This window comes from Scyliorhinus torazame, chromosome 3 (assembly GCF_047496885.1).
Source record: "Scyliorhinus torazame isolate Kashiwa2021f chromosome 3, sScyTor2.1, whole genome shotgun sequence".
In the NCBI taxonomy this organism is placed as follows: Eukaryota; Metazoa; Chordata; class Chondrichthyes; order Carcharhiniformes; family Scyliorhinidae; genus Scyliorhinus; species Scyliorhinus torazame.
This window is the reverse complement of record NC_092709.1, coordinates 99921208-99933663: the sequence shown is the minus strand read 5'-3', so window position 1 is coordinate 99933663 and position 12456 is coordinate 99921208. Positions and strand designations below refer to the sequence as shown.

General features: G+C 44.5%; 1 protein-coding gene across 10 annotated transcripts in view; it reads right to left on the bottom strand.

Moving 5' to 3' along the window:
* Positions 1-12456, bottom strand: part of fbxw7 (F-box and WD repeat domain containing 7) — a 572031-nt gene that overhangs the window by 166134 nt on the left and 393441 nt on the right. The window lies entirely within an intron of this gene.

The following is a 12456-nucleotide window of genomic DNA, read 5'->3' as shown; positions in this document are numbered from 1 at the left end:
CCCCTAATAGCCGTCGCACGTTAACATTCAATTGACTCCCTTTTACGAACCCTGTCTGGTCTTCGTGCACCACCCCTGGGACACAGCCTCTATCCTCGATGCCAGCACCTTTGCTAGCAGTTTGGCGTCCACGTTCAATAGTGAAATAGGTCTATAGGACCCACACTGCATCGGATCTTTGTCCCTCTTCAAAATTAGCGATATCGTCGCCTCCGACATTGTTGGGGGCAGTGTCCCCCCTTCCCTGGCCTCATTGAACGTCCTCGCCAACAACGGGGCCAACAAGTCCACATATTTTCTGTAGAATTTCACCGGGAACCCGTCTGGCCCCGGGGCCTTCCCTGCTTTCATGCTTCCCAGTCCCTTAATAACCCCGTCCACCTCAATCGGCGTCCCCAGGCCTGCCACCGCCTGCTCCTCCACTTTCGGGAACCTCAACTGGTCCAGGAACTGCCGCATCCCCTCCTCTCCCTCTGGGGGCTGAGACCTATACAGTTCTTCATAAAAGGTCTTAAACACCTCATTTAACTTTCCTGCCCTTCGCACAGTGTCTCCCCTTTCATCCCTAATTCCTCCTATCTCCCTCGCTGCTGCCCTCTTTCGCAGTTGGTGCGCCAACAGGCGACTAGCCTTTTCCCCATATTCATACCTCCTCCCCTGTGCCTTCCTCCACAGTACCTCCGCCTTTCTGGTGGTCAGAGGGTCAAACTCGGTCTGGAGTCGTCTCCTCTCCCTGTACAGCTCCTCCTCAGGGGTCTCTGCAAATTCCCTGTCCACCCTTAAAATCTCCCCCAGTAATCTATCCCTTTCCTTGGCCTCTGTTTTCCTTTTGTGGGCCCCAATAGAAATCAGCTCTCCTCTGACCACCGCTTTTAGTGCTTACCAGACCACTCCCACAGGGACCTCGCCGTCGTCATTGACCTCCAGGTATCTCTCGATACACCCCCTCACTCTTGCACACACTCCCTCATCCGCCATCAGTCCCACATCTAATCGCCAGAGTGTTCTCTGCTCCCTGTCCTCTCCTACTTCCAGGTCCACCCAATGTGGGGCATGATCCGAAACCGCTATGGCTGAGTATTCAGCTTCTTCCACCCTAGAGATCAACGACCTTCCTAGAACAAGAAAATCTATCCGGGAGTACACTTTATGGACGTGGGAGAAGAAGGAATACTCCCTAGCCCTGGGTCTAAGAAATCGCCATGGATCCACTCCCCCCATTTGGTCCATAAACCCCTTAAGTACCTTGGCCGCTGCCGGCCTTCTTCCAGTCCTTGAGCTGGATCTATCTAGCCCCGGGTCCAGCACCGTATTGAAGTCCCCTCCTAAAATCAAATTTCCTGCCTCCAGGTCCGGAATACGGCCCAGCATCCGTCTCATGAACCCCGCATCGTCCCAATTTGGGGCATACACATTAACCAACACAACCTCCATTCCCTCCAGCCTACCACTCACCATTACATATCTACCTCCACTATCTGCTACGATGTTCTTTGCTTCAAATGCTACCCGTTTCCCCACCAAAATGGCCACTCCTCTGTTCTTTGCATCCAGTCCTGAGTGGAACACCTGTCCCACCCATCCTTTCCTTAGCCTAACTTGGTCCGCCACCTTTAGGTGCGTCTCTTGGAGCATAACCACGTCTGCCCTTAGTCCTTTGAAATGCGCAAGCGCTCGGGCCCTTTTTATCGGCCCATTCAGGCCTCTCACGTTCCACGTGATCAGCCTCACTGGGGGGCTACCTGCCCCCCTCCCGTGTCGACTAGCCATTACCTTCTCTAGGCCAGTCCCATATCCCGCCTCCGCGCTCCCGCTCGCTCCCCCAGCGTCGCATTCCGCCCCCGACGACCTTCTCTTTAGCCATTTCCTTATGGATTTCCGCAGCAGCAACCCAGTTGTCACCCCCCCCCCCCGCTAGATCCCTATCGAGCTTGATTGCTACCCCCATATCACTTCCGTAAGTCAGCTGACTTCAACTGACCCCGGCTACTCCTGCTCGCTCCTCGGCCCCCCCCGGTGTGAGGGAACTCCCATCTGCCTTGCGCCTGTTTTCCCGCCTTATTCTTTCTGGCGCGGGAACATCCCTTTACCTGTCCCGCCTCTTATGGCGCAGCTCCCTTTCCCCTCCCCCTCTCCTTCCCCATTCTCTGACTATGTCCCGCCTCTCCCCCCTCACCGGCGCCCACATTTCCCCAGTGTCCCCCCCCTTCCCTGTTTACTTCTCGCTTAACTTTCACCATCCCATTAACAAAAACAATAATAACAACAATAACAGTTCCCTGCAGCATCAGTCCCTCAGTTCCGGTCCAGTTTCTCTTCATTGATGAAGGACCATGCTTCCTCCGCCGTCTCGAAATAATAGTGTCTCTCCTGATGCGTGACCCATAGTCTTGCCGGCTGCAGCATCCCAAACTTCACCTTCCTTTTGTGCAAAATCTCTTTGGCTCGGTTGAAGCTCGCCCTCCTTCTCGCCACCTCCGCACTCCAATCCTGGTAGATCCTTACCACCGCATTCTCCCATCTGCTGCTCCGCACCTTTTTGGCCCATCTCAGGACCTCTTCTCTGTCCTTAAGGCGGTAGAATCGCACGATTATCGCCCTCGGTGGTTCTCCCGCTTTTGGTCTTCTCGCCGGGATCCGATTTGCCCACTCCACCTCCATGGGGCCCGCAGGGGCCTTAGCACCCATCAGTGAGCTCAGCATCTTACTTGCGTACGCTCCACAGTCCACTCCTTCCACACCCTCCGGGAGACCTAGTACCCTAAGGTTCTTCCTTCGCGCTCCATTTTCAAGGGCCTCAATCCTGTCAGCACACTTTTTATGAAGTGCCTCGTGTGTCTGAGTCTTGACCGCCAGGCCCAGGACCACGTCCTCAATACCTGACACCTGCTCCACCACGCGAAGTTCCGTCTCCTGGGTCTTTAAAGTCTCCTTAAGCCCCTCAATTGCCTGTAACAACGGGGTCATTACCTCCTTCTTCAGCAGGTCCACGCACCGTCTCACCACCTCGTCCTGCCTAGGCCCCCATGTCACCTGTGGTTTCTCCGCCGCCATTTTGTTTCACTCCCTCTCTCTCTGATCTTCTGGCTGCAGATTCTTTGGGCTGCAGCCGCCGGCGCCGGTTTTTCCCTCCGTCTTTCGGGGGGGACTCCCTTCCCTCGCATCTCGCACCGGGTTTTACGGCCGTCCAAGTCCCCGTTGGGGCTCTTAAAAGAGCCCGAAGTTCCGTCGGAGCTGGAGCCGCCGAAACGTGCGGCTAGCTCATCCTCACCGCAACCGCAAGTCTCAACAGATCCACTTTTTACTCCCTTTTCTTCCCATGTACTTAATGATCTGTTGAGCTGCTCGCAGAAAAATAATTTTCACTGTACTTCGGTACACGTGACAATAAACAAATCCAATCCATTGATCTGAAATGTTGACTTTGTTTCTTTCGCCACAGGTGTTGCCTGATTTTCTCTGACTATTTCCAACATGTTCTGCTTGTGGAAATGTCACGGCAGTTTACTCACTAGCCTAGAATTTGCTGGGGATGATTTCAGAGTCCGCACTGCTTTGCTTCACCACAGAACAGCCTTTGAGACTATCAGTGGTAAAGTCAACTTCACCATGCCAGAGATAATAAACTTAGCAACATCCCAAGCTCTGCATTGGTAAATATTTAAAAAAAAGATCTCTCATAATGTAAAAAAGTTGACTTTAAAAAGGCTCAGGCAAGAAAAATGAATTACATGCCATGTTTCAGGTATGTAACAGCACGAATTACAAATGTTCCCCAATACAGAATGACAATAATAGTGTTTGAAATATGCATGCAAAAAATGCAAAAAGCCCCAAAAGGCAAGGTTTGAAAGGAAACTTGAAATGGATTTAAGGCAAGAGGAACATTACCTTGCTCACCTGAAAAAACACATTTGGTATCATAGCGAAATCAAATTTGCCTATTTTCCCCAATATGAGCCAAGCTCATGGCCAAGACTGCCAAGTGCAAACATTTGCAAGGAGAGAAAGAGGTAATAGACATCAATATCTTGCAGGCAATCCTAGTTAATCACAATGCATGCCATGAGATCAGAAACTGTTGCTGCTACTACGGTTTCACAAGTGCAGTAACTATGCAAAAGCCTCCTGTTGTAGTCGAGAATGTAACAGAGTCCGATAAGGATGCCAACTAGACATGAGCATCAAATTCCAGACATTGACTTCCATGAAAATATGAATGCTTGTGCCAAACTTATAAATACAATATCTGTGAAGAAAAAGGGGCCAAAAGTATAGACAAACCAGACAAGCACTCAAGCAATGCACTGGCACTAGTGTACACAGTTTAGATTTTCTCCAACATTAAATGATGCCAAAGTGCTAATGTGCCTCAGTACACCACAGACTCTTCAAAGAATAAACGACTAGAAGAAAACTGCCAAAAGACAGATAGTTGATTTTTTGATCCAAGCTTTGCCTTACCTACCGTACTGTAATTCCAGAAATCATGCCATCAATGCTCAAGCCTGTACAGTATATGTTGTGCCCTATTTTGCAAATGTTTAAACAAGTTTTACTGCTGTGCTGTAATACATTTTAAACCAGCCTAATAAATGAAATGCTGACACTGCAGCACATACTGATTAAAATCATTTAAATAAATCAATTTATTTTGATGCACCGTTGTGAACTATTATACACAACCTGTAGTAGTTTATCAATATCATCAATGTGTACACAGTACACAACAGGGTTCTTAGCAAAATCATTATGTTTTAAAGTCAATTTTTTGGGATCCTCTCAGCTTTGGAACATGAATTTTCCATTGTACAAATTATTCATGAAACTACTATTACATAAACATCTGGACTTACTGTGTGGTACACATTATACAGCATGAGCTCTAATTTCTTACAAATTTGCACTGGTCTTTGGCACATGTCATAATACAGCCTGTAAACAGTTCATGGCCACACTGTAAATTGGTATCATGAAGCAGCCTCTATAGAACGCAAACAAATTCCTCTGTAAGGTTTTGTATCTTGTGATTAAATCAAACTTGGTTCTGCTATTTGCTCCAAAATCTGTTGAAGTCTTGAAAACCAATAAGCAAACCCTTCATGATCGCACTGTTTGTCAAATACCAAACTAGCAATTAAACAATTAGATAATCTGTTCTTTAGGTGTTGTTTGAAGGATAAATATTGGCCTGGACACAGTTGAGAACTTTCTTACTCTTCAAAATAACACCAGAGTCTTTAACGTCCAGCTGAAAGGGCAGAGGGTGTTCAATTTGATGTCTCACCTGAAAGACACCAGTTCCGACAGTGCAGGATTTTCTTCGTACTGCACGGAGTGTCAGCCTGGATTTTGTGTTTAAGTTTCTAGTTATTTGATTTAATTTCATACAATGTGCCTTTGCGCTGGGAAAGCTACTTATGCTTTTGGTAGTTGTGCAACAACTCCTTCAACACATGAAAGCTGAACATTAGATTATTTTCAAAAAAATCATCTTTTACCATCCAAATAGAAACCAAAATAAATATTTTAATTCTCAGTGACTGACTGAAAGGGTCACATGACAAGATTAAATGTTAACTTTTACTGTAACTAATGAACTAAAAGTAACTAAACACTATAAACTACATACCTCTGTCAATTTGTAGCACTACCAAAATTCCCATGCCACAGAGATACTTTATACCCTGCTCTCTGTTGAAGAACAGTTTTCCAAAGGACTAGGTCCAACATCACACTCAGCTTCCAATAGGTTTGCCTGTCCACGCTTTGCAGAGTTGTATCATCTAGTGACTACCAAAAGATGTTTTCCTCAGGTTCAGTAAAGTTCTAGCAGATTCGCACTAGGCCTATTTTGATAATTCTTTCCCCCTGGGCCATGCCAGGATAGATCATTTGGATTCCCCAGATTGCATTGCGATGCATCTCATTAACCAGAGACCGTGTTCCCTCTCACATTCTACCTGTTTGTCCACAGAAAAGGACCCACTTTCCACTTTACTGAGCACATTGATTGCAATGTTTTGTCTCGATCTGGGAGGCATCCGTCTCACTCTCTTTTTTTTTTAAACCCAAAACTTGAAAATGAAAGTCTACCTACAGTCAGCATAGCTGTTCTTGCCATCGTTTACAGGTCTGAACATCTTACACCGTTCTCCCCTGAAAATCAGCCTGGGACCCCCTATCCCTACAGCAACCAAACTTGCTGTCAGGCAGAATTTGGAGCAGTGCACATGACTCCTTTCATTTTCCCCATTATACCTGGAACTAAAGAAACAGTTTCAAAACATTGTTAGAGATTTCGCATTTGCAAAATGTCAGCATGCTTCGTATCCCAAGTTACATATCGCTGTGGAGTGGGTTCACTTTAATTAATGATTTACGGTTATTTCAAATGCTTAAAATGATGTTTATAATTCACCAAGTCATTTTTTCATGCTGCATTTAAATGTTGTGCACCCAAAACCATATCTCCTGAAGGGATGAGAGATCCGAGTTAACCAACTAGTGATCACCACATTAACATGCAAAAATAATAGGATAAGATCAACAAATTCATCAAGTCTATCTTTTCCGCACATAGTGCAAATGACATGCACCCCCTCTCCAGTCACCTCGCAACTGTAACTAGAACCATTTCATCCTCTGGTGTCAAAACAACAGTCTGATACCCGACTTGGATAGGTTTGGAGCACTTTTGGTTTACATTCGGCTATCATTAGGGATTAACAATCTCCAGATACCGTTAAACCATTATTCTAATAGTAGGTCTTAGATAGACAACACAAATCAAGTCAGTGCTCTATGCTTGTAAGCTAAAGAGCTGTCTTTATACCTAGTTAAATTCCAAAACTATCCCCAGGCAAAACTGAGGTAACTAAGGTTGTGTAATTGTAGTGTTTTCCTCACAAGCAGCCTTGCAGCTGAACAGGGGCACTTTAGAGAACAATTGGGTGAAGTCGGCCATTTGCCTGGGCAACCGATAGTGTTAGCATCTTCTATATAAAGCTCTACATTTTGGTTGAACCTCCAAAGCCTACAGGCTCAATCTTGAATCCACCACATTCAAACCTTGGTTCTCCCCACTGTGTGCCAAGTTCCGAGTCTGGATAGGTGATTCATTCATGGGAATTGTGCACTCCATATCAAGCAAAGATATCTGCATGTTTCAGCAGTTTGGCTTGGAAACTCTGATAACTGATTGACCAAGAACAGAATTCAAATTTATGTATATAATTTCAAATATAATTAAACACCCACGGTTCTTCACAGGAGATTATAAAACAAAGTATGACACTGAACCACTTAAGGTGAAATAGGTCAGATGACCAAAAGGTTGGTCAGATAGGTAGGTAAAGAATATCTTGAAGGAGGAAAGCAAGGTAGAGATGCAAAGTAATGAAACAAGAGTATTCCAGAACCTAAGGCAGAAGCAACAGAATGCATGCCCACCAATGGTGGAGCAATTAAAATTGGGGAGACTCAGGAGGCCAGAATTAGATAAACACATATCTCACAGGATTGTGGGGTTGGAGATAGAGCGGCATGATGGCTAGCACTGCTGCCTCACTGCACCAGGGACCTAGGTTCGATTCTGACCTTGGGTGACTGTCTGCACATTCTCCCAATGTCTGTTGATCTTATCCTATTATTTTTGCATGTTAATGTGGTGATCACTAGTTGGTTAACTCGGATCTCTCATCCCTTCAGGAGATATGGTTTGGGTGCACAACATTTAAATGAAACCATGGGTTTCCTCCGGGTACTCGGGTTGCCTCCCATAGTCCAAAGATGTGCAGATTAGGTAGATTGGCCAGGCTAAATTGCCCCTTAGTGTCCAAAGGTTAGGTGAGGTTACGGAGATGGGGTGGGGGAGTGGGCCTGGTAGCGTGCTCTTTCACGGGTCGGTGCAGACTTGATGGGCCAAATGGCCTCCTTCTGCACTGTAAGTATTCTATGGTTCTTTCTATGATTCACACATAGGGAGGGATGAGGCCATGGTGGGATTTGAAAACAATGAAGAATTTTAAAATCAAGATGTTGCTTGATCAGAAGCCAATGTAGATCAGCAAACACAGTGATAGGCAAAGGGGACTTGGTGCAAATTAACACATGTCAGAGGATGAATGACCTGAAGTTTCGAAAGACAGATTAATATCTGGATGGCTATAGATCGAGAGAGGGGAATGTGTAATGAAACCTGGGTGCCCTTGCACACCAGTCACTAAAAGTAAGCATACAGCTGCAGCAGAGGTGAAGAAGGCAAACGGTATGTTGGCCTTCATAGCAAGTGGACTAGAATACAGGAACAGGGATATCTTGCTGTAATTATGTACGGCCTTGGTGAGAGCACACTTGGAATAGTGTGCGCAGTTTTGGTCTCCTTATCTGAGGAAGGATGTTTTTGCTATGGAAGGAGTGCAGCGAAGGTTTACCAGGTTGATTCCTGGGATGGTGGGACTGACTTATGAGGAGAGGTTGAGTCGGTTAGGATTATATTCGCTGGAGATTTGAAGAATGAGGGAGGGATCTCATAGAAAGCTATTAAATTCGAAATTAGACAGGGTAAATGCAGTAAGAATATTCCCGTAGGTAGGAGAGCCCAAAACCAAAGGTCACAGTCAAAGGATTCGTGGTAAACCATTTAGGACTGAGATGAGGAGATATTCTACACCCAGAGAGTGGTGCGCCTGGGGAATTCTCTACCACAGAAAGCAGTTGCGGCAAAAACATTGTATGTTTTCAAGGAGTTAGATATAACTCTTGGGGCTAAAAGGGTCAAAGGATATGGAGAGAAAACAGGTTACTGAGTTGGATGAGTTTGGGCAGCACTGTAGCATTGTGGATAGCACAATTGCTTCACAGCTCCAGGGTCCCAGGTTCGATTCCGGCTTGGGTCACTGTCTGTGCGGAGTCTGCACATCCTCCCCGTGTGTGCGTGGGTTTCCTCCGGGTGCTCCGGTTTCTTCCCACAGTCCAAAGATGTGCAGGTTAGGTGGATTGGCCATGATAAATTGCCCTTAGTGTCCAAAATTGCCCTTAGTGTTGGGTGGGGTTACTGGGTTATGGGGATCGGGTGGAGGTGTTGACTTTGGGTAGGGTGCTCTTTCCAAGAGCCGGTGCAGTCTCGATGGGCCGAATGGCCTCCTTCTGCACTGTAAATTCTATGTTAAATCAGCCATGATCACAATGAATGGTGGAGCAAGCTCGAGGAGCCGAAAGGCCTACTTCTGCTCTTCTACATTTCAATGTCTCTATGTTTATGGAGGGTAGAATGTGGGAGATCAGTCAGTAGTGCATACTACCTAGTATTAACTCAGCAATAATTTACTTACTGATGCTCAGTTTGGATTCTGCCAGAGCAACTCAGCTCCTGATCTCATTACAGCCTTGGTCCAAACATGGATAGAAGAGTTGAACTACAGAGGTTTGAGTGGCTGCCCTTGACATCAAGGCAACATTTGATTGAGTGTGACATAAAACAGTCCTAGGAAAACTGAAGTAGTGGGAATCAGGGTGGAAACTCTTCACTGGTTGGAGTGATATTTAGCACAAATGAAGATGGTTGTATTTGTTGGATGTTATTCATTTCAGTCCCAGGACATAAATGCAGGAGTTCCTCAGAGTTGTGTCCCCAGTCCCAATCATCGTCAGTTGCTTCATCAATGATCTTTTCTCCATTAGGTCAGAAGTGGGGATATTCATTGATGATTGTATCGTGTTCTTTACCATCTGCGATTCCTCAGATACTGAGGCAGTCCATATCTATGTGTGGCAAGACCTGGACAACATTCAGGCTTGAACTGATAAGTGCAAGGCAACATTTGTGCCATCCAAGTGCCAGGCAGTGCTCTTCTCCCCACAAGCGAGAATCTAACCATTTCCCCATGACATTCAATGGCATTACCATTGCTGAATCTCACTTTAACATCCTCAGGGTTATCACTGACAAGGAACTGAACTAGACTCGCCATACAAATACTGTGATTACAACGGCAGGTCAGAGGCTGGGAATCCCATGGATGACTCCCCAAAGTCTGCCCCCCATCTACAAGGCAGAAGTCAGGAGTGTGATGGAATACTCTCTACTTGCCTGGAAGTGCAGCTCCAACACACTTCAGAAGTTGGAAACCATCCAGGGCAAAGCAGCCGCTTGATTGCATCCCATCCACCATCTTCAACGTTCATCGCCTCCACTACCGACACACGGCGTCAGTGTGTACCATCTAGAAGATGCACTGTAGCAAATCGCCAAGGTTCCTTTAGCAACACGTTACAAACCTGTGACCTCTACCACCAAGCAGGACAGGGAAGATGATGCATAGCAACAGCATCATCGGCAATTTTCCCTCCAGCCTTCACACCATCCTGACTTGAAACTATATCACCATTCCTTTCAGTGTCACCAGATCAAAATACTGGAACTCTCCTCCAAACAGCAGTGGGTGCTTCTACACATGGACTGTAGTGGGTCAAGAAGGTAGCTCACCACAAAAATCTCAAGGGCAATAAATGGTGGTCGAGCCAGCAGCGCCCCCATCCCATGAACAAGCAAATGAAAAGTTATTACATTTGGCTTTTTTTTTAGGTTTGTCCAGTTTGAATATTGTGGGCCTGCAACTTTGGGTTGATTTAAGTGTTATCTCAACGGCGAGTAAACCATAAATCACAAGAAATTATAGCTTCCTCAGTTTGAAATGTGTGCATGTTCATATGAACATGAGTTAATCTTTTTACACTTGATATACAAAAATCTATGGCACACAGCGATGCAACCTATCTAGACAATGCTGGACATCTTTGGGCCAGTTACCCAAGCCTAAGCAATTAAACCGCTTATGTTAAATGTCAATTCTCAGTTTTGTGAGATGAACTAAACACTCTCAATCAAACTTGATAGTGTTCCTCCCTTATCTGTACACCCCAAAAAATTTCTCCAACACTGCTGCAGGAGAGTTTAATCAATTTTCTATCGGATTTGGTTATGCTAAGTCAGCTACCGGCAGCCTAAATTAAAGTTGACTACATTGGCGAATGGAGACAGCCATTGCAAAAACTTCTTAAAACTGGTTCAGAGAGTTTAACAGATAAGTAACCTTGCATAAAAATAGATTATGAGTACAAGGGAGGCTAAACACTACAGGAAATGTAGCCTGTAACATTTAAATCGGCCAATGAATTGTTTCTCAAACCATATACAGAATTCAAATGTGGGGTTGGAGAGGGATGGGAGGCCTAAGTTCCACATCATCACTGTTTTGCAGATGTCAGCTTTGATCTGAAACCCTTTTGAAAGCATTAAAACTATTTATGTTTTAACACACACAAGACATAACTATGTATGGCATGGTATGTTGAGTAATTTTTTGTCCCTTGGATAGTTCAGAACACCAGTTTAGGTAGAATGGGACACAAATTAATATTAAGTGGTTCAATGGTGCTAATTCCCATCAATGAACAACATTTTATATTTTGAACAACATCAAAAATAACAAGCTGGACATTTAGGTTTAAAGCATGCTGCCTGTACTCTTACGGAAGTGATGAGTGTTAATTATTATATAGTCAACGAAGTGAAAAATCATTGCTAGAATGGTTATGGTACAAATCGTTAACGATTATCAACTCAATCAATTTCTGAACCAAATTCATATATGTATTTCTTTGCTCAGTAAATGTTATCAACCTAATTAATCATCGAGCCATGTTGGCATTTCTTACAGGTTTCCGAATGTGAACTTAACGTACCAAGTCTAAGAACTCAACTTTAAAAGCTTATTTTTGTAGATCTCGTCTTAGATTTTGGATTATGGATGGGTGAACATATATTGCTATTTTAAATAAACTAACAATGAAACTCACTGCAATGTTAGCATCATCCCACTGTTCTGCAAAGATATGCAAAAATCGCAGCTATTTCAGTCAGCTGCTATAATGTATCGTGGGATACTTATGATCTCCTAATGCAGGTTATTAATAGAAGAGAATATCAGCAAAGTGAGTGCTGTGTAGTCGATACGCTTTGGTGGTGCATTTTAAAATTGTAGCAACAGCTCAAGTTTACCAAGAACTATATATATGAAAAACTCAATGAACCCAAATGCAATAAATTGTTCAATGCCAATTCTATATCAATTTCATTAGATGAGAGAGCATGTTTTTCACCCATTACAACAGAAGTTTAAACTGGTTAGGTCAACTGTTCATAAATGCTCGCAGCACAATTCCAGTACAAGTAATCATCACTGTTGAAGCAGATTTTAGAAATATAAATGCCATCATGTCAGACATGACTGTATACTCCACAATCTTCCCTCGCTCCCATTACACAACTTCTTAAGTTCCAGTCGAGTTGTCAGCAAATACTTTCAGTGAAAAGGACAGCGACAAATATGTAAATGTTGCTGGGATAAAAATGTTAATTATATTTAATATACTTCTTCAATATTAGTAACT